This window comes from Dromiciops gliroides, chromosome 3, assembly GCF_019393635.1.
Source record: "Dromiciops gliroides isolate mDroGli1 chromosome 3, mDroGli1.pri, whole genome shotgun sequence".
Lineage (NCBI taxonomy): Eukaryota > Metazoa > Chordata > Mammalia > Microbiotheria > Microbiotheriidae > Dromiciops > Dromiciops gliroides.
The window spans coordinates 265,015,777-265,034,862 of NC_057863.1; positions in this window are offsets into that span (position 1 = coordinate 265,015,777).

The window sequence follows — 19,086 nt, forward strand, 5'->3', positions numbered from 1 at the left end:
GGTAGCCCCTGGGATACTTCCAGGACATCCGTTTGTTAGCTTTAAGTCCCGCAACTTGGTACCATTTCCAAAAAATACATCGTTTGCCTTTGCTTGTTCTTGTGTAATTATGGGAGTTTTTAATCTCATCCAAAGAGACAAGTCTGGTAGTTTTGATGCCCAGAAAAAATTATAGGATGTAGGTGAGTCTTATAAAACAATTTACATTCCTTAATTGTTAGAGAGGGGTAGTGATAAGCCTTATGTGAATTCTAGCCCACCTTTCTTAGTATAACCAATTGTAATATTCCTTCTCCAATCCTACAACCTATCACCTTTTCTCCATGCCCACCAAAACCCCTTCTTTGTTGTGTGTTGGTGAAGAGGATCCCCTTCTTCTCATTGGGGTCACTGGTTTCACTGAGGTTGCCAGTCTGACCTGCTTTGTTAAGTTATACACATTAATGTTAATAAATTGATTTTGCTCAGAGCTCTGTACCTGTTTACTTTATTACTTTTATTTGCCACAATTTGGGGAGGATTGTTCAGGATTGGGGGAGAGAGGCTAATCCCCAAATCCTTCTTGGGAAACCCCCATTTCTGAGTGTTCCCTAGTAAGACTTTTTCACCTGAAAGAGGTGGAGACCTTCTGGAGAACTGTAATTGGCGATCTGGCTCTCCTCTCAACCTCAAATTCCACAATTTTGACTCCAAGCTAAAAGGTAGCCACATCATTGGGGAAAAGTTACACATTTTGTCTATGTATGATTGTCTTGGGGTGCTGTTTATGTTTAGTTTGATAATTTTAACAATAATTGGCAATATGAAGCCTGGGAAAATCCTCAAGGGACAAAGCTTTGAAGGACTTTTTTTTCTTGAGGAAGACCCCAGACTGACACTGAAGGAGGGGAAGGGATCATAGAGCATGTACCAATTAACACTCTTCAGAGCCTATGAAAAGTTGGGGAAGCCTTGTCTTCCTGGTCAGATAGGTAGATAACTAAAACATAGAGTAAATTATCTCAAGTCCCAATATTGACCTGAAAAAGGAATTTTTAAGTGTGCACACTGATTCTCTTCAGAGTTGAATTATTAGTATTTAGTCTGTTTATTTATGTAAATCAAGCTGTTTTCTTCCCATGACCTTATCTTCCTGGGGATTGTTATCTATGTGTAAAGAGAGCTATGTGTATGGTAAAAAGACATGATAGTCTGGTCTCTGGCAACATCTTATGGTCAGACTGGGAGTAGCAACATGCTTCTCTTTTAATGTTTATATGTAAATTTCATCATTGGTATTCAGTATTTGCTTTAGGACAACATCCCTTTAATTCATTTTAGAAAAGAGACAGTCTCCAGGTTTTGCTCTAATACTGTCATCTATTAGCTCATAAACTTGGACCCTGGACAAAAAGATTGAATCTATTGACAACTGTATTTGTGCTGGGGGAGTATGGCACTGTGAACCCAGGTGTAGAAAGCAAGGGTCAATAGAGAAACCTGAGTCTTCCCAGAAAAGATATACTTATGACAAAAAGCATCAATGAACCTTTTCCTTAGTCATTATCTGACTACCTGTTCTGGCACTAAAACTGGTTACCAGGTTACCTTGAGGATTTCTGTTAGGGAGTCCTTAACCTTTTTTTTTTTTTAGTGAGGCAATTGGGGTTAAGTGATTTGCCCAAGGTCACACAGGTAGTAAGTGTTAAGTGTCTGAGGTCGGATTTGAACTCAGGCCCTCCTGACTCCAGGGCCGGTGCTCTATCCACTGCGACACCTAGCTGCCCCCCTTAACCTTTATTAAAGGTAAACTGAAGAACATGCCCCTGACTAGACTACTGAGTTGAACCACATGGGTCCTCAAGGAAGGAGTCCTAAAACTATTAAAATGGAAGGGCCCTCTCAGCAACCATATCTCTATTAGCAATCCAAATATTTTCATTGGAAATTAGATGAGTAAAAGATCTTTACCAGACTGAGAAAGTACCTTACCTGACAAGGAGACGTCAAATTCAGCACATACAGGAGAAACAGACTTCTACTAAAGCTTCAAACTAACACCTGAGCAATCATCATATTTATTGTTCTAGTTGGGACTCATGGAGAACACTCCACAAAAGTACATCAATCCTGTCTGTTTATCTCTGTTTCTGTGTGTGTAGTATCTAAAATTTTTCTTTGACCAAGATCTAAGGTGAGGATTTTTTTCCTAAGTCTAAAGAATGATAGACTCTCTGTGCCTCCTGACTCTGTTCAAGTTAGAGAGCAGACAAGAGACACATTTAAGGAGTCTACAGGGAATCTGAGTCTTCAGGGAATCTGAGTTTACAGGTAATTTATGGCTTCATAAACCAATTAGAAAATAATTAGAAATGTAATGTCTCTATGGAGGATTTCCAAATTGTGGTTTGAATACTTTTATAAATGCTAAAATATCTGAGTCAGTTTCAGGGAAATGTTCTGTAGAAATTTGTTTTAAGGAAAAATAAGAAATAAGAGGAACTAAACAGATTTGAGACAAGATCTGAATGTCATTCTTTCCTTTTGTGTGTGTGTGAATGTTTTTCTCTAGGAGCTTCCCATTCCCCTCCCCCCTCCCTGTTCCCAATTAAAAAGATGTGGAAGTACTAGGCAGGATTTAGGGTTAGATCCACTCAAACTGTATGATGCAGAAATTATCAGCCTTACTTTTGTTAATCAATCCCTGCCACAGATCAAATGGTATTGCATGTTTTCTGCCCTAATTGGCACAAAGAAGGGCATAGGGGAAACTAGACCACTGAGAAAACAATAAATCTCCTAATTTATTTCATGTTAGACTTTACAAGAGTCCTAAAAACTATTTTTATAAGCACTGCCCAAAGTGGCATGAGAAATGTTTTTTTCAGGATGGAATGAGAAATGCTTTTAATGTTGTCACCCAATATTTGACATCAGGGTAGTATATTTAGTGATAACATCATTGGACTTGTGTGTAAAATATAACTGAATCGAGAATGCTCTATATTTGTCTTGTATGTGTTCACTATAGAGTATCAAAAACTAATGTTTGGAAATTAACTCTCATTCAGTTGGATATTTGATTGGCAGTGTTATTTTTTAGATTTTCTTATGTTAAAAGGATATTGTATCAGGTATACTATTAGATTATGAATTGAGGAGTTAAAGAAAGATTATGATCAAATTGTTCAAACCCCATTGATAATTTAATAGAGTGTAAGAGGGTGATAATATAATTATAGTATGATAATATTATTTTACATTCTTTTTTACATTCTTAATCAAATATTATAAAATTATTATTTGTTATCCAGAATGCTGTAAGCCTGCCAGATATTTAAGTGGATGTATTTTAAAACATATAATTACTTCAATACAGTCAGGTAAAATATCATTTTTTATTAACTTAGTGAGTTCCATGGCTCATAAGGGGATGACTGTGCAGAAAACTTTGTTGAAAATTTAATTGTTATCAAGAATTATTTGATCAAAGTGCAGCCAGGTGGCACAGTGAATAGAGTGCTAGGTTTGGGAAAATTGAGATTCGAGTATTACCACGGGTGATTATTAATCTAGATTCAATTTGGTCAAAATCTGTCCAAAGAACTAAATTGTAATATAGTCTCGTATTAACTCATTTACTTGAATTATTTTCTTGAAGAGGTGTTCAACTAAATTTATGTCATCTGACTGGTAATAAATTTATTCATGTTTTAAATGCATATTTATGTTGTGAAACTTGATAACATTAACACTTAGAAAAACTTCTCCTGTAATTAAGATACTATTGGGTTATAAATTCAGCTGCTGTTTGAAAGCTGTTAAAAATTTCATTGTGATTATAATAATACTTTCCCTCTTGAGGGCTAGTGGACTAAGGAGTGGAACTGTGAGGAAGTGCCATGCTTTCCAATGACATGGAAAAGGAAAAACTATGTCTGGATAATTACCCAACCCCTTATAAGGAGAAAGTCTCTCAGCTGAGGCCTCTGAAGGGGCAAAGATTTAGTATTTTACTTCTCCCAATAGGGATTCCAAAGAAGGGGATGTTTTTTCCTGACAGGACAAATTTAGGTATAGACTCAGATACCAAAGACAAAGATTTCTAGTTGTTGTTGTTTTTCCCTGAAAGGCAATAAAGCTAAGGAGCCAAGATGGTGGAGTAAAGGCAGGGACTCACACAAGCTCTCCTAAATTCCCCTATAAAATACTTTAAAATAGGGGGCAGCTAGGTGGCACAGTGGATAAAGCACGGGCCCTGGATTCAGGAGGGCCTGAGTTCAAATCTGGCCTCAGACACTTGACACTTACTAGCTGTGTGACACTGAGCAAGTCACTCAACGCTCATTGCCCTGATTAAAAATATATATATATTACTTTAAAATAATGCCTCAAAATGCATTCTGGGACAGCAGAACCTATCAAAGGATGGGGCAAAATAATTTAAGCCCAAGACAACTTAGAAGGTCAGCAGTAAAGGTCTGTTTCACTGGGATGAGAGTGGAATGCAATGCACAGGTGGACCCCTGACAAGCCAGCACAGGCCTTGGAGGCAATTGAATCAGCAGTAGCAACTTCTGGTGCTCTCATCCCACAGATGGTAAGGGGGCTTGACAACTGGTCAGAAGGAGATTATAGGGGACATTTTGTTGGCACTGGGTTCAGGACTCTGTTGCATTGCCCATACTGCAATCTCGGGTGCACTCCCAGGCAAGGAGGAGCATTAGCACACTAGACCACAGCTAGAGGAGAATGGGGACTCTGGTCACAGTAACAGGGTGGAAAAGAGTGCTTGTGGCCACTTATAGGCCACAGCATAGGCCAGGAGAGCAGTGACTACACCCCTTATTAGATCAAACCACCTTGGAAGAACCAAAAATTTACAGGTTCTCAGAATTAGCTCTGAAAAAACTAAAGCATTGGACAGTGTCCTCTCCACCCCAGGAGGAGAGACCAATTTCAACATAAAGTTTTAAAAGTCAAGAAATAGGCTGGAAAAGTGATCAAAAAAGAAGCTGACTATAGATAGGGAAGATAAAAACACAAATTCAAAAGATTTTAACAATATCAAACGGCTACTTGCAAAGCCTCAAAGAAAAGTGTGAATTTGTCTCAGGGAAAAAAAGTGGGAAAATAAATGAGAATGATGCAAGAGAATTATAAAAAAAAATCCTCAACAACTTGGCAAAGAAGAACCAAAAAAGGGAAACAATGTACAAAAATTCACTGAAGAAAACAACTTTTTAAAATAGGAAAAAAAAAGTACATATCTCATCAGAGAAACAAGGACACTTTTCTTTGACAAGGAGTTAAAAGTCAAGAAATAGGCTGCCAAAATGAGAAGACAGAAAAAGATGCTGACAGTAGAAAGTTCTTTGGTGACAAGGAAGATTAAAATACACACTCAGAGGAAGATAGCAAAGTCAAAGCTCCTACATTTAAAGCTTTAAAGGAAAATATGAATTGGTCTCAGGCCATGGAAGCCCTCAAAAAGGACTTTGAATATAAAGTAAGAGAAGTAGAGGAAAAAAATGGAAAGAGAAATGAGAGTGATGAAGGAAAGTCATGAAAAAAAAGTCAACAGCTTGAAAAACCAAATGGAAAAGGAGATACAAAAGCTCTCTGAAGAAAATAATTACTCAAAAATTAGGATTGAACAAATGGAAGATAATTATGTTATGAGAAATCAAGACACAATAAAGCAAAACCAAAAGAATGAAAAAAATAGAGGGCAATGTGAAAAATCTCCTTGGAAAAACAGCTGACCTGGAAAATAGATCCAGGAGAGATAATGTGAAAATTATTGAACTACCTGAAAGCCATGATCAAAAAAAAAGAGCTTAGACATTGTCTTCCAAGAAATTGTCAGGGAAAATTGCCCTGATATTCTAGAAATAGATGGTAAAGTAGAAATTGAGGGGCAGCTAGGTGGCACAGTAGAGCACTGGCCCTGGAGTCAGGGGTACCTGAGTTCAAATCTGGCCTCAGACACTAAACACTTACTAACTGTGTGATCCTGGGCAAGTCACTTAACCCCAATTGCCTCACTAAAAAAAAAAAGTAGAAATTGAAAGAATCCACTGACCTCCTGACAGAGATCCCAAAATGAAAACTCCCAGGAATATTATAGCTGAATTATAGAACTCCCAGATCAAGGGGGAAATATTTCAAGCAGCCAGAAGGAAACAATTCAAGTATTGTGGAGCCTCAGTCAGGATAACCCAAGATCTAGCAGCTTCTACATTAAAGGATCAGAGGGCTTGGAATATGATATTCTGAAGGGCAAAGGAACCGGGATTACAACCACGAATCACCTACCCAGCAAAACTGAGTATAATCTTTCAGAGGAAGAAATGGAAACTCAGTGAAAGAGGATTTTCAGGCATTTCCAATGAAAAGACCTGGACTGAATAGAAAATTTGACTTTCAAATACAAGACCATAGAGAAACATAAAAGGTGAACAGGGAAAAGAAAGCATAAGGGATATTAAAAGGTTAAATAAACTGTTTACATTCCTACATGTGAAGATGATACTTGTAACTCATAAGAACTTTCTCATTATTAGGGAAGCTGAATGGAGTATAGTTAGACAGAAAGCACAAGTGTGAGTTGAATATGAAGGGATAATATCTTTAAAAAGTAAAATTGGGGCAGCTAGGTGGCACAGTGGATAAAGCACCAGCCCTGGATTCAGGAGGACCTGAGTTCAAATCTGACCTCAGACACTTGACACTTACTAGCTGTGTGACCCTGGGCAAATCACTTAATCCTCATTGCCCCACAAAAATATTAAGGGGTGAGAGGAATGCACTGAGAGAAAGGGAATGGGAGAAGTGGAATGGGGTAAAGTGTCTCACATAAAAGAAGCAAGATGGGGGAGGTACAGGATAGTGAATGAGCCTTACTCTCATCAGAATTGGCTCAAAGAGAGAATAACATACATACTCAATTGGGTATAGTAATCTATCTATCTTACCCTGAAGGAAAGTAGGAGGGGAAGGGGATGAGGGTGGGGGGTGGAAAGAAGGGAAGGCAGATTGGGGAGGGGGCAGTCAGAAGCAAAACACTTTTGAAGAGGGATAGGGTGAAAGAAGATAGAAAATAGAGTAAATATGAGGAGGCAATAGGATGGAGGAAACACAATTAGCAATAGTAACTGAAAAAAAATTGAAGCAGAGGCAAGAGCAATGTAAGATGATAATGATGAGGATGATAAGGATGAGGATAATGAGGATGATGAGGATGATGATGATAAAACATGGTTCTTTGCTGAGCTATTGTGAAGAAAATTCTTTGTCAGGTATAAGATACTACATAAATGTTATATATTATTGTTGTTGCAATAATCAACATCATGGGTTTATTGTAAGGAAATCTCTCTTTAAAGTACTATATAAGGGGGGAAGCTAAGTGGCGCAGCAGACAGAGCACTGGCCCTGGCTTCAGGAGGACCTGAGTTCAAATTCAGCCTCAGCAGACACTTAACACTTACTAGCTGTGTGACCCTGGGCAAGCCACTTAACCCCAAATGCCCCACACAAAAAAGTCCTATATAAACATAGTTTACTATTAAAAAAAAATGATGAGCAGGATGCTATCAGAAAAAACTGGAAAGACTTACATGGGCTGATGTAAAGTGAAATGTACTGTATACAAAATAACAGCAATATTTTAAGATGATCTGCTATGAGTAATGGTTATTTTCAGCAATACAATGATCCAAGACAACTCTGAAGGACTTATGAAAAATTCAATACAACTACAGAGAAAGAATTGATGGTATCTGAATACAGATTGAAGCATAATTTTTTTTGTTAGTTCCTTTTTCTAAAGTTTTTTGTTGTCTGTTTTCTTCCACAACATGACTAATGTGGAAATGTTTTGCATGACTCCACATGTATAACCTCTATTGAATTGCTTGAGTTCTCAGTGGGTGGTGGGGAGGGAGGAAGAGAATTTGGAAAATAAAGATTTAAAAATCAATGTTAAAATTTGTTTTTACATGTCATTTAGAAAAATAAAATTCTAAATAAAATTTTTAAAAATACAATGCTGGCATTTTCATCAATACCAGGAGTTGTACTTTTTTCTTTAGTAATTCCTTTACAACTAAGGGTATTTTAAAATCACTACCTGGTCTTTTGATAGTTTGGATATTTTATATTTTTGAAGCTATGACTGTATTTTGGGGGGCCCTCTTAGTTTTGTCATCATATAACTGTTCTTCTGGTTTTGTTGTGTTTTCACTTCGATCATTTCCTATTTTATTGATTTGATGTTTTAGCTTTCGTTTTGATCAGATTAGCTAAAGGTTTATCAGTTTGATTAGTCTTTTAAAAAACAGTTCTTATTTTTAATTATAATTTCTGTTTCTTGTGTCCAATTTATCAATTTCTCCTCTCATATTTAGTATTTCCTCTTTTGTGCTTATTTTAAGTTTGTTTATTTGTTTACTTCCTATTTTTAAAAATAAATATTCAGTTCATTAGTTCTCCCTTTTTTCTATTTTGTTAATTTATGTTTGTAGGAATATGACTTTTTTACCTAAAGTGTTGCTTTAGTTGCATCTAAGACATTTTAGTATATTGTTTCATTATTTTAATTTTCTTTTGCATAATTATTATTTCTATGATTTATACTCTGACCTACTCATTATTAGCATTTCATTATTTCATCTCCATTTGGGGCTGTTTCTTTTGTTTGTGATCCTTGAATTGATTGCTACTTTCGTTATGTTATTGTCTGTAAAATATGTATTTACTACTTCTGCCTTTTTGCATTTCTTTGCAATATCTCTGTGCCTTAATTTGTGGTGAATTTTATGTATGTTTAGTTTATATTTTATATATAAAAATATTTTAATATATTTTTATGTTTATATTCATATAGTTTGTTTATTTTTGTAAAAATTCTAAGTGGTGCTGAGAAATACACACACACACCCAGTGTCTTTTGTACTCCCATTTAGAAGATGCCATAAGTCTTTTAGTTTCTTCAGCAATTTGTTCAGTTCCACATTTTCCATTTTGTTTCTTTTTCTGTTATATAAAACTGAAAGATAAACTGCCTGTTCATATCTTTTGACCATTTATCAACTGGGGAGGCTTCTGGGATGAAGAAGGGGTGAGGGTCTCTCTCTTTGGCCCGGGGTTCTCGTTCTGAGTGGAGCTGAGATGCTGGATCCCTGAGATAGATAAATGAAGGAATCTTGGCCTTTTTCTCCTCTCCAAATTCTTGTGCTCCTTAATAAATACTTAGAAGTCTAAACTCTAGCTAAAACTTATAATTTATGGCAACCATTCATTAGATTTTTAGACAGTTTAGCTAGATTTGGCGGGGGGGGGGGCAGGGCAATGAGGGTTAAGTGACTTGCCCAGGGTCACACAGCTAGTGTCAAGTGTCTGAGATTGGATTTGAACTCAGGGACTCCTGAGTCCAAGGCCAGTGCTTTATCTACTGCGCCACCCACCTGCCCCCAGTTTAGCTAGAATTTTAGCCCCTTACAGATAGCAACTTTACACATTCTTTGCGTAAGTTTTATTTATAAAAGAAAATTTTAATTTAAAATTATAAAAATTATCCATTCTACACTTCAGCTATAGTTTAAAGTCTGATACTACTAAATCTACATCCTTCACATACTTTTCCCCTAGTTTTTTTGAAGTTCCTGATTTTTTGTTTTTCCAAATGAACTTTGTGATAATTTTTTAGTAATTTAATTGGGATGGCATGAGATAAATAGATTAGTTAGGTAAAACTGTCATTTAAAAAAATTATATTGGGCAGCTAGGTGGCACAGTGGATAGAGCACCGGCCCTGGAGTCAGGAGTACCTGAGTTCAAATCCAGCCTCAGACACTTAACACTTACTAGCTGTGTGACCCTGGGCAAGTCACTTAACCCCAATTGCCTCACTAAAAAAAAAAATTATATTGACTTTACCTACCCATGAACAATAAATATTACTTCAATTATTTAGATCTGACTTTATTTCTATAAAGTGTTTTATGTTTATATTCATATAGTTTGTTTTGGCAGGTATACTGTCAGGTATTTTATACTCTCTAGTTATTTTAAATGGTCTAAAACAATATTGAATAATATTGCTAGCATAGTGTAGTTTCCCTATTTTTCTCTTTTGATTAAATCCATTTCATTTATTTATTTATAGAATAATAAACATTTTTATTTAAAGTTCTGAATTCCAAATTTTATCCCTCCTCTCCCCCTTCTTTGAGGCAGCAAGTACATATAGGTTATACATGTAGAATTGTGTAAAACATTACCATATTAGTCATTTTGTATAAGAAAACTTGAATAAAAGGAAAAAATGCAAGAAAGTGAAAAATATTCCATCAATATCAGTTCTTTCTTTGGAGTTGGATAGTATGTTTCACCAATAGTCCTTTAGGATTGTCTTGGATCATTGTATTGTTGCTGTTGTTGTTGTTGTTTTGTTTTGGCAGGGCAATGAGGGTTAAGTGACTTGCCCAGGGTCACACAGTTAGTAAGTGTCAAGTGTCTGAGGTCAAATTTGAACTCAGGTCCTCCTGAATCCAGGACTGGTGCTTTATCCACTGTGCCACCTAGCTGCCCCAAGAATCTTTGTATTGTTGAAAACAGTAAGGCATTCAGTTCTTTGTCAAACAATATTTCTGTTTCTTTGCACAATGTTCTCTTGGTTCTTTCTGAAATCACCCTGCTTGTCAGATTAAATCCATTTTAGCTTTAACTTTGTCTGAGATCATGATTACTACTCCTGCATTTCTTTTTACATAATAGATTCCATTCCTGACCTTTATTTTGTCTTTGTGTGTATCTTTCATTTTTATAGCATTTCCTGAAAGCAACACATTGTTGAATTCAAATTTTTTAATTAATTTTTTTTTTGGTAAGGCAATTGGGGTTAAGTGACTTGCCCAGGGTCACACAACTAGTAAGTGTCAAGCATCTGAGGCCGGATTTGAACTCCGGTCCTCCTGAATCCAGGGCAGGTTCTCTATCCACTGTGCCACCCAGCTGCCCCTGAATTCAAATTTTTAATCTGCTATCAGTTTCTATTTTATGGGTAAATATGTCCCATTAATATTTTAAGCTATGATTACTTGTGTATTTTCCTCCTTCCTTTTTTTCTTCACTGTCCTTCTCACCCTATTCCTATTGTAACGATTGGAATGACGCCACCTGCTGGAGACTTAACTGTAGAAGAGTTCTGCCCATGAAGCGAAGGTCTTTGAGGGCAAGACCAGGAGTCAGGAAGTGACGCGGGCTAGTGGGAGGAGGAAGGAAGAGACTGGCGCTCGCTCTCGCGCTCTTTCCTCTGGACTCTGGCGGAGAAGGGAGCTAGAAATGTGCTCTCCCTTTAATAGATAGGAATCTAGGCCTTTTTCTCTCTCTTTACCAAATTCTTATTCTCCTTAATAAATGCTTAAAAGTCTAACTCTTGCTAAAGCTTATAATTTATTGGCGACCACTCATTAGATATTTTAGACAGTTTAGCTAGAATTTTAGCCTTAACACTATCCTTTACTCCTCTGCTTTACTTCTACGCACTACCTCGCCCTCTTATTCCTTAACTTGCCTACCCCTCCAAGAGTCCTTCCCTTATTTTCTCCTATCACCCTATCCCCTTGTTCTCATTTATTTTTAATTTAGAAGACTTTTATACCTATATATCCATACATATATACACATATATATACATACACACACACACACACACACACACACATATATTCCTTTAACCCATTCCTGATGAGAGTAAGGTTCCAGCACTACCCATCCTCCCCCAACTAGTGTCTTCTGTATCAATTTTCCCTTTTATTCCTCATTTATATGAGATTAGTAGTGCTTTTTATCTCTCTCTACAGTTTTATTTTTTTTTAGAATCATCCCATCATAATCAGCTCAGCTAAAGGCTCTCTTTCAAACTACCCAAATATTGACAGTCATAAAAGAACTAATAATATTTTCACATATAAGAAGTAAACAATGTGACCTTACTGAGTCCCTTATAATTGATCTTTAATGTTTACCTTATATTTCTTCTTGATGTTATATATCAAATTTTCCTTTAAGTTCTGCTGTTTTTGTCACAAATACCTCAAAGTCTTCCAGTTCATTAAATGTTCACTTTTTTTCCATTCAGGAATATTCTTAAGCTTGCTGGGTAAGTTGTCCTTGATCATAACCCCAGCTCTTTTGCTGTACAAAATATTGTATTATAAGACCTGTGGTCCTTCAACATAGTAGCTGCTAGGTCTCGTGTAATCTTTATTGTAACTCCAGGGTATTTAAATTTTTTTCTTGTTGCTTCCAATATTTTCTCCCTAATCTGGGAGCTTTTAAACTTAGCTATTATATTCCTAAAAATTTTCCTCCTGGGATCTCTTTCAGGGTGTGATAAGTGGATTTTTTTTTTCTATTTCTACTTTACCTTCTTGTTCTAGAACTTCAGGGCAATTTTCCTTGATAATTTCTTGTAATATTGCACCAAGATTATTTTTTTAATCATAATTTTCAGGCATTCTGACTATTCTTATATTATTTTTCCTTGATCTTTTCTCTAGATCAGTTGTTTTTCTGATGAGATATCTTACATTCTTTTCTATTTTTTCAATCTTTTGATTTTATTTTATTATTTTCTGGGGTCTTAGAATGTCATTAGCTTCCCTTTGTCCAATTCTAGTTTTCAAAGAATTATTTTCTCTCTTAAGTTTTTGATTTTCTATTTCAATTTGTTGACTTTCTTTTCACAATTTTCTTGATTTTCTTGGATTGCTCTTATTTTTCCCCCTACTTTTTCTTTGATCTCTTTTATTTGGTATTTTAAAGTCCTTTTTAAGTTCTTCTATGAACTCTTTGTGCTTGGGACCATTTGACATTTCTCATAATTTTTTGGGGGGGGTGGTTGGTTTTGGTTTTTTTTTTTTGCGGGGTAATTAGGGTTAAGTGACTTGCCCATGGTCACACAGCTAGTAAGTGTTAAGTGTCTGAGGCCGGATTTGAACTCAGGTCCTCCTGACTCCAGGGCCAGTGCTCTATCCACTGTGCCACCTAGCTACCCCCTCTCATAATTTTTTAAGAGATAGAAAAGCAGACATATGGATTACAGACTATTAAGTTTCTCTCAGGGGCAGCTAGGTGGCGCAGTGGATAAAGCACCAGCCCTGGATTCAGGAGGACCTGAGTTCAAATCCAGCCTCAGACACTTAACACTTACTTAGCTGTGTGACCCTGGGAAAGTCACTTAACCCTCATTGCCCTGCAAACCAAACCAAAAAAAAAAAAAAAGCATCAAGGGGCAGCTAGGTGGCGCAGTGGATAGAGCACCGGCCCTGGAGTCAGGAGTACCTGAGTTCAAATCTGGCCTCAGACACTTAACACTTACTAGCTGTGTGACCCTGGGCAAGTCACTTAACCCCAATTGCTTCACTAAAAAAAAAAAAAGATTCTCTCAGAAAACTTCTACAAATAATAAGGTCTGAGATTTTCTCTTTGGTTTCTCCCCTCTTTCAGAACTAATACCTCAACTCATCAAAATTGTTTTACCGGGAGGCAGCTAGGTGGCGCAGTGGATAGAGCACCGGCCCTGGAGTCAGGAGTACCTGAGTTCAAATCTGGCCTCAGACACTTAACACTTACTAGCTGTGTGACCCTGGGCAAGTCACTTAACCCCAATTGCCTCACTAAAAAAAAAAATTTAAAAAAAATTTAAAAATTGTTTTACCTATAGAATAGGCTTCCTCTGATTTAGTCCAACTGTTCTTTGCATCTTTGTTTTCTTTAATAGCATTTCTGCTTCCTCTACTTCTACATCACCATCCAAATGTGGTGGATCTATTGTTACTGATGGAGAAAAAAATAGTTTTTTATGAGGATTTTTACAGATCTTTTCTATTTTAATCAGTTTGTTGCATTCCTTCCAATGTCATTATTAAATGCTTTGAGGATGATTTTGCTGAGCTGGCTCTCTCTTCCTAAGCTTTCCACAAGACTTATTTTTCTTTGCCTTGTTGCTTGTTGCCTTATTTTGTCCATAATCTTCTGGCATTATCCTTTACACAATCTTATGAATGAGTTTCTATTTTAGACCAGAGCTGCCCTTAGTTGCCTATCTCTTCTTTTGGAAGAGAGATCAAGTTTAGCGGCTAAATACATTTTTAGATTCTTTTGATCTCCTTGAAGTGGCAATAGATTTCAGGTCTTTCTCCTTGTTAAGGCTAACCCCCCGACATGTGCCCTTTATTCAATCCCCTTCTAACTTCTCATATAATAATGAATAATGAAATAGTGAAATTTAAAAGGTTTTCACAAATAAAACCAATGCAGCCAAAAATTTCCCTATCAACTTGTTCCATTCTTCCTGCCTTTGAATATGCCTATGTTCTCCTTTCCTTAAAACAAACAAATAGGGGGCAGCTAGGTGGTGCAGTGGATAGAGCACCGGTCCTGGAGTCAGGAGTACCTGAGGGCAGAGTGGAGTACTTGCAGTTGCTCATGGGGGAGTAGGGGACTCTGGTCTCAATTACAAAACAGAGGGGAGCACTAGTAATCATGGCTGCAGTAGAGAGGATGACCTGGTAATAATCTCAGGGCAAGGAGAAATGCTAGCAAACAAGGGGAACAAGTTCCCTTCCTGGATAAAGAACAGAGCACAGGAGAAAAGAGCAATGACCATACCTCTCCCTAGATTATACTGCCTTGAAAGCATCAAAAACCTAGAGACCCTCCCCATCCTTTCAGAGTTAGCTCTGAAAACAAGAGCAAGAAAGTCTGAAGCTTAGGACAGTTCTTCCTTCACCCTGGGAGCAAAGCCCAACCTTAACAAAAAGTTAAAAGGCAAAAAATATCCTGGTAAAATGAACAAACAATTAAAAAAAAAAGAAGCTGACCATACCAACTTACTATGATGACAGAAAAGATCAAAATAGAAACCCAGAAGATAATGGTGTCAAAAGTAGCTAGAAGCAAAGCCTCAAAGAGAAATGCGAATTGGACACAAGTCCAACAAGAATTTCTGGAAGAGCTCAAAAAGAATTTTAAAAGTCAAATAAGATAGGTAGAGGGAAATTGAGAAAATAAATGAGAGTGATGCAAGAAAATTATGGGGAAAAGGTCATTAGTTGCTAAAAAGAGGCACAAAAATACTGAAGAATATAACACCTGGTTTTAACCAGAATTGGTCAAATGGTAAAAGGGGAACAAAAATCAATTAAGAAAAGAATACCTTAAACAGCAGAATTGGAAAATGGGAAAAGGGTATAAAATTCACTGAAGAAAGAACTCAATCTGATTCTTCTCTCAGAACATGACTAATGTGGAAATATGTTTAACATGTTTGTAATGTATAACCTATATCAGATTGCTTGCTGGCTTCACGGGGAGGAAAAGGAGAGAGGGAGAAAAGCTTGGAACTCAAAATCTTGCAAAAATGAATGTTTAAAACTATCTTTACATGTAATTAGAAAAAATACTAGTAAAAAGGAAAAGAAAAAAGAAAAAAAGAGAAAGGAACTCAAGAAACAGAATTAACCAAATGGTCAAAGAGGTATGAAAGCTTACTGAAGAAAATAATTCCTTAAAAATTAGAACTGGGCAAGTGGAAACTAATAACACCATGAGATAGCAATAAATAATAAAATAAAATCAAAAGAATAAAAAAAAGAAAAGAAAATGTGAAATATCTCACTGGAAAAACAAATGACCTGGAAACTAGATTGAGGAGATAATTTAAGGAATTATTGGACTACCTAAAAGCCATGATCACAAAAAAGGGGCAATATCATATATCAAGAAATTTTTTATATCAAGAAATTATTGAGGAAAACTGCCCTGATATCCTAGAACCAAGAAGCTAAATAGAAATTTTAAAAATCCACCTATCACCTCCTGAAAGAGATCCCCAAATGAAAACTACCAAGAATGTTATATCTAATTTCCACAGCTCACAGTTCAAGAAGAAATTATTACAAGCAGTCAGAAAGAAACAATTCACATATCATGGAACCACAGTAAAGATCACACAAGATTTAGCAGTTTCTACATTAAAGGATCAGAGGGTTTGAAATATAATATTCCAGAAAGCAAAGTAGCTAAGATTACAAACAAGAATACCCTATCCAGCAAAACTGAGTGTGGTCCTTCATGGAAAAAAAAACGAACATTTAATGAAATAGGAGATTTTCAGGCACTCTTCTTTTTTTTGGTGAGGCAATTGGGGTTAAGTGACTTGCCCAGGGTCACACAGCTAATAAGTGTCAAGGGTCTGAGGCTGGATTTGAACTCAGATCCTCCTGAATCCTAGGCTGGTGCTCTATCTACTGCACCACCTAGCTGCCCCTTTTCAAGCACTCTTGATGAAAAGACCATAGCTGAATAGAAAATTTGTCTTGTGAATACAAGGCCCAAGCAAAGCATAAAAAGGCAAAAAAGAAAAGAAAAACCATAAGGGAATCAATAAGGTTATACATAAGATTTATATTACTATATAGGAAGATGATAATTGTAATTTCTCAGAGCTTTATTATTATTATTAGGGCAGTAAGAGGGAGTACACATATACAAAAGGCATGGGTGTAAGTTGACTATTAAATGATATTTTAAAAAATTATTAATTAAATTAAAATAAAGGGATAAGATAGAGGAATGCACTGACAGAATGAGGGAGAGGAAGAATAGGGAAAATTATCTCACATAAAATAGGTACAGAAGGAAAAGTTTTTACAATAACTTCTCCCCCATAAATGGAAACAGATAGTAAAATGGATTAAAAATCAGAATCCGGTAATATGTTGTTTACAAGAAACACATTTAGAAGAGAGAGACACGCATAGAGTAAACCTAAGAGACTAGAGTATAATCTGTTATGCTAGCTGAGCTAAAAAAAAAAAAAAAGCAGGGATAGCAATTATGATCTTAGACAAAGAAAAGTAAAAATAAACCTAATTAAAAGAGATAGGAGAGAAACTATATTTTGCTAAAGAGTAATCATAGGGGGCAGCTAGATGGTGCAGTGGTTAAAGCACTGGCCCTGGATTCAGGAGTACCTGAGTTCAAATCCGGCCTCAGACACTTGACACTTACTAGCTATGTGACCGTAGGCAAGTCACTTAACCCCCATTGCCTAAAAAAAAAAAAAAGAGTAATCATAGACAATGATGTAATATCAATATGAAACATATATATACCAAATAGCATAGCACCAAAATTTTTTTTTTTTTTTTTTTTTTTTTAGTGAGGCAATTGGGGTTAAGTGACTTGCCCAGGGTCACACAGCTAGTAAGTGTTAAGTGTCTGAGGTCCGATTTGAACTCAGGTACTTCTGACTCCAGGGCCGGTTCTCTACCCGCTGTGCCACCCAGCTGTCCACCAAAATTCTTAAAGGAAAATTAAATGAGTTACAGAAAGTGGGACCACAACTTTCCCCTATCAGAGCTAGATAAATCTAATAAAAAAAATAAGCAAGATAGAAGCTAAACTGATGAATAGAATTTTAGAAAAGTTAGATGTGATAGATCTCTAGAGAAAATTGAAAGGAAATAAGAAGTATACCTTTTTCTCAGCTGCATATGACACATTCACAAAAATTGCCATGGATTAGAGCATAAAACCCTCACAACCAAATGTGGGAAAGCAGAAACATTAAGTGCATCCTTTTGAGACTATAATGCAATAAATATTATATTCAATAAAGGGCCATGGAAACATAGATTAAAAATAATTGGAAACTAAATAATCCAATCCTGGAGAATGAGTAGGTCAAAGAACAAATCATAGAGACAATCAATAATTTTATTTAAGAGAATGACAAAAATGAGACAATATAGCAAAATTTGTGGGATGCAGCAAAATCAGTACTTAGGGGAAATTTTATATCTCTAAAAACTTACATCAATAAAATAGAAAAAGAATCGGGTATGCAACTAAAAAAACCTAGAAAAAGAACAAATTAAAAATCTCCAATTTAAAACTAAATTGGAAAATCCTGAAAATCAAAGGAGAGATGAATAAAATTGAAAGTAAGAAAGCCACTGAACTGATAAATAAAACTGGGAGCTGGTTTTATGTGGAGGGCAGATAAAATAGATAAACTATTGGCTAATTTGATTTTTTTTTTTTTTTTGCAGAGCAATGAGGGTTAAGTGACTTGCCCAGGGTTACACAGCTAGTGTCAAGTGTCTGAGACCGGATTTGAACTCAGACCCTCCTGAGTGGTGGGTGTTTTTTCCACTGTACCACCTAACTGCCCCCCAGTTAATTTGATTTTTAATAAAATAAAATAAAATAAAATAATCAGCAAAATTAAAAGAGTGAATTCACCACCAATGAAAGGGAAATTAAAGCAATTACTATGACCTATTTTGCCCAATTATTTGCCAATAGGGCAGCTAGGTAGTGCAGTGGATAAAGCACTAGCCCTGAAGTTGGCAGGACCTGAGTTCAGATTTGACTTCAGACACTTCCTGTGCAACCCCAGACTAGTCACTTAACCTCAGTTGCCTTAAATATCTGGGGCCATCTCTGGTCGTCCTGATGATATATCTTGTCACTGAACCCAAATGGCTCCAGAGGAGAAAGTGAGGCTGGTGATTTTGTACAGCCCTTCCTTGCTTAAATCCACTTGCAAATCATGACATCTGTCACGGTCTTCTTTGAGAACAAAGGACAAACAACAAGAACAATTTTTCAATAAATCTGACAATCTAAATGAAATTGATGGATATTTACAAAAATACAAATTGCCCAGATTAACAGAAGAAGAAAAAGAATACTTAACCCCATCTTAGAAAAAAAAAATTTCACAAACCATGAATGAAGTACCTTAAGAAAAATCTCCAGGACCAGATGGATTCACAAGTGAATTCTACCAAACATTGAAAGAACAATTAAGGGGGCAGCTAGATGGCGCAGTGGTTAAGCACCGGCCCTGGATTCAGGAGTACCTGAGTTCAAATCTGGCCTCAGACACTTGACACTTACTAGCTGTGTGACCGTGGGCAAGTCACTTTACCTCCGTTGCCTGCAAAAAAAAAATTATAAAAAAAAAAAGAAAGAACAATTAATTCAAATACTATATAAACTATTAGGGGAACTGGGCAAAGAAGG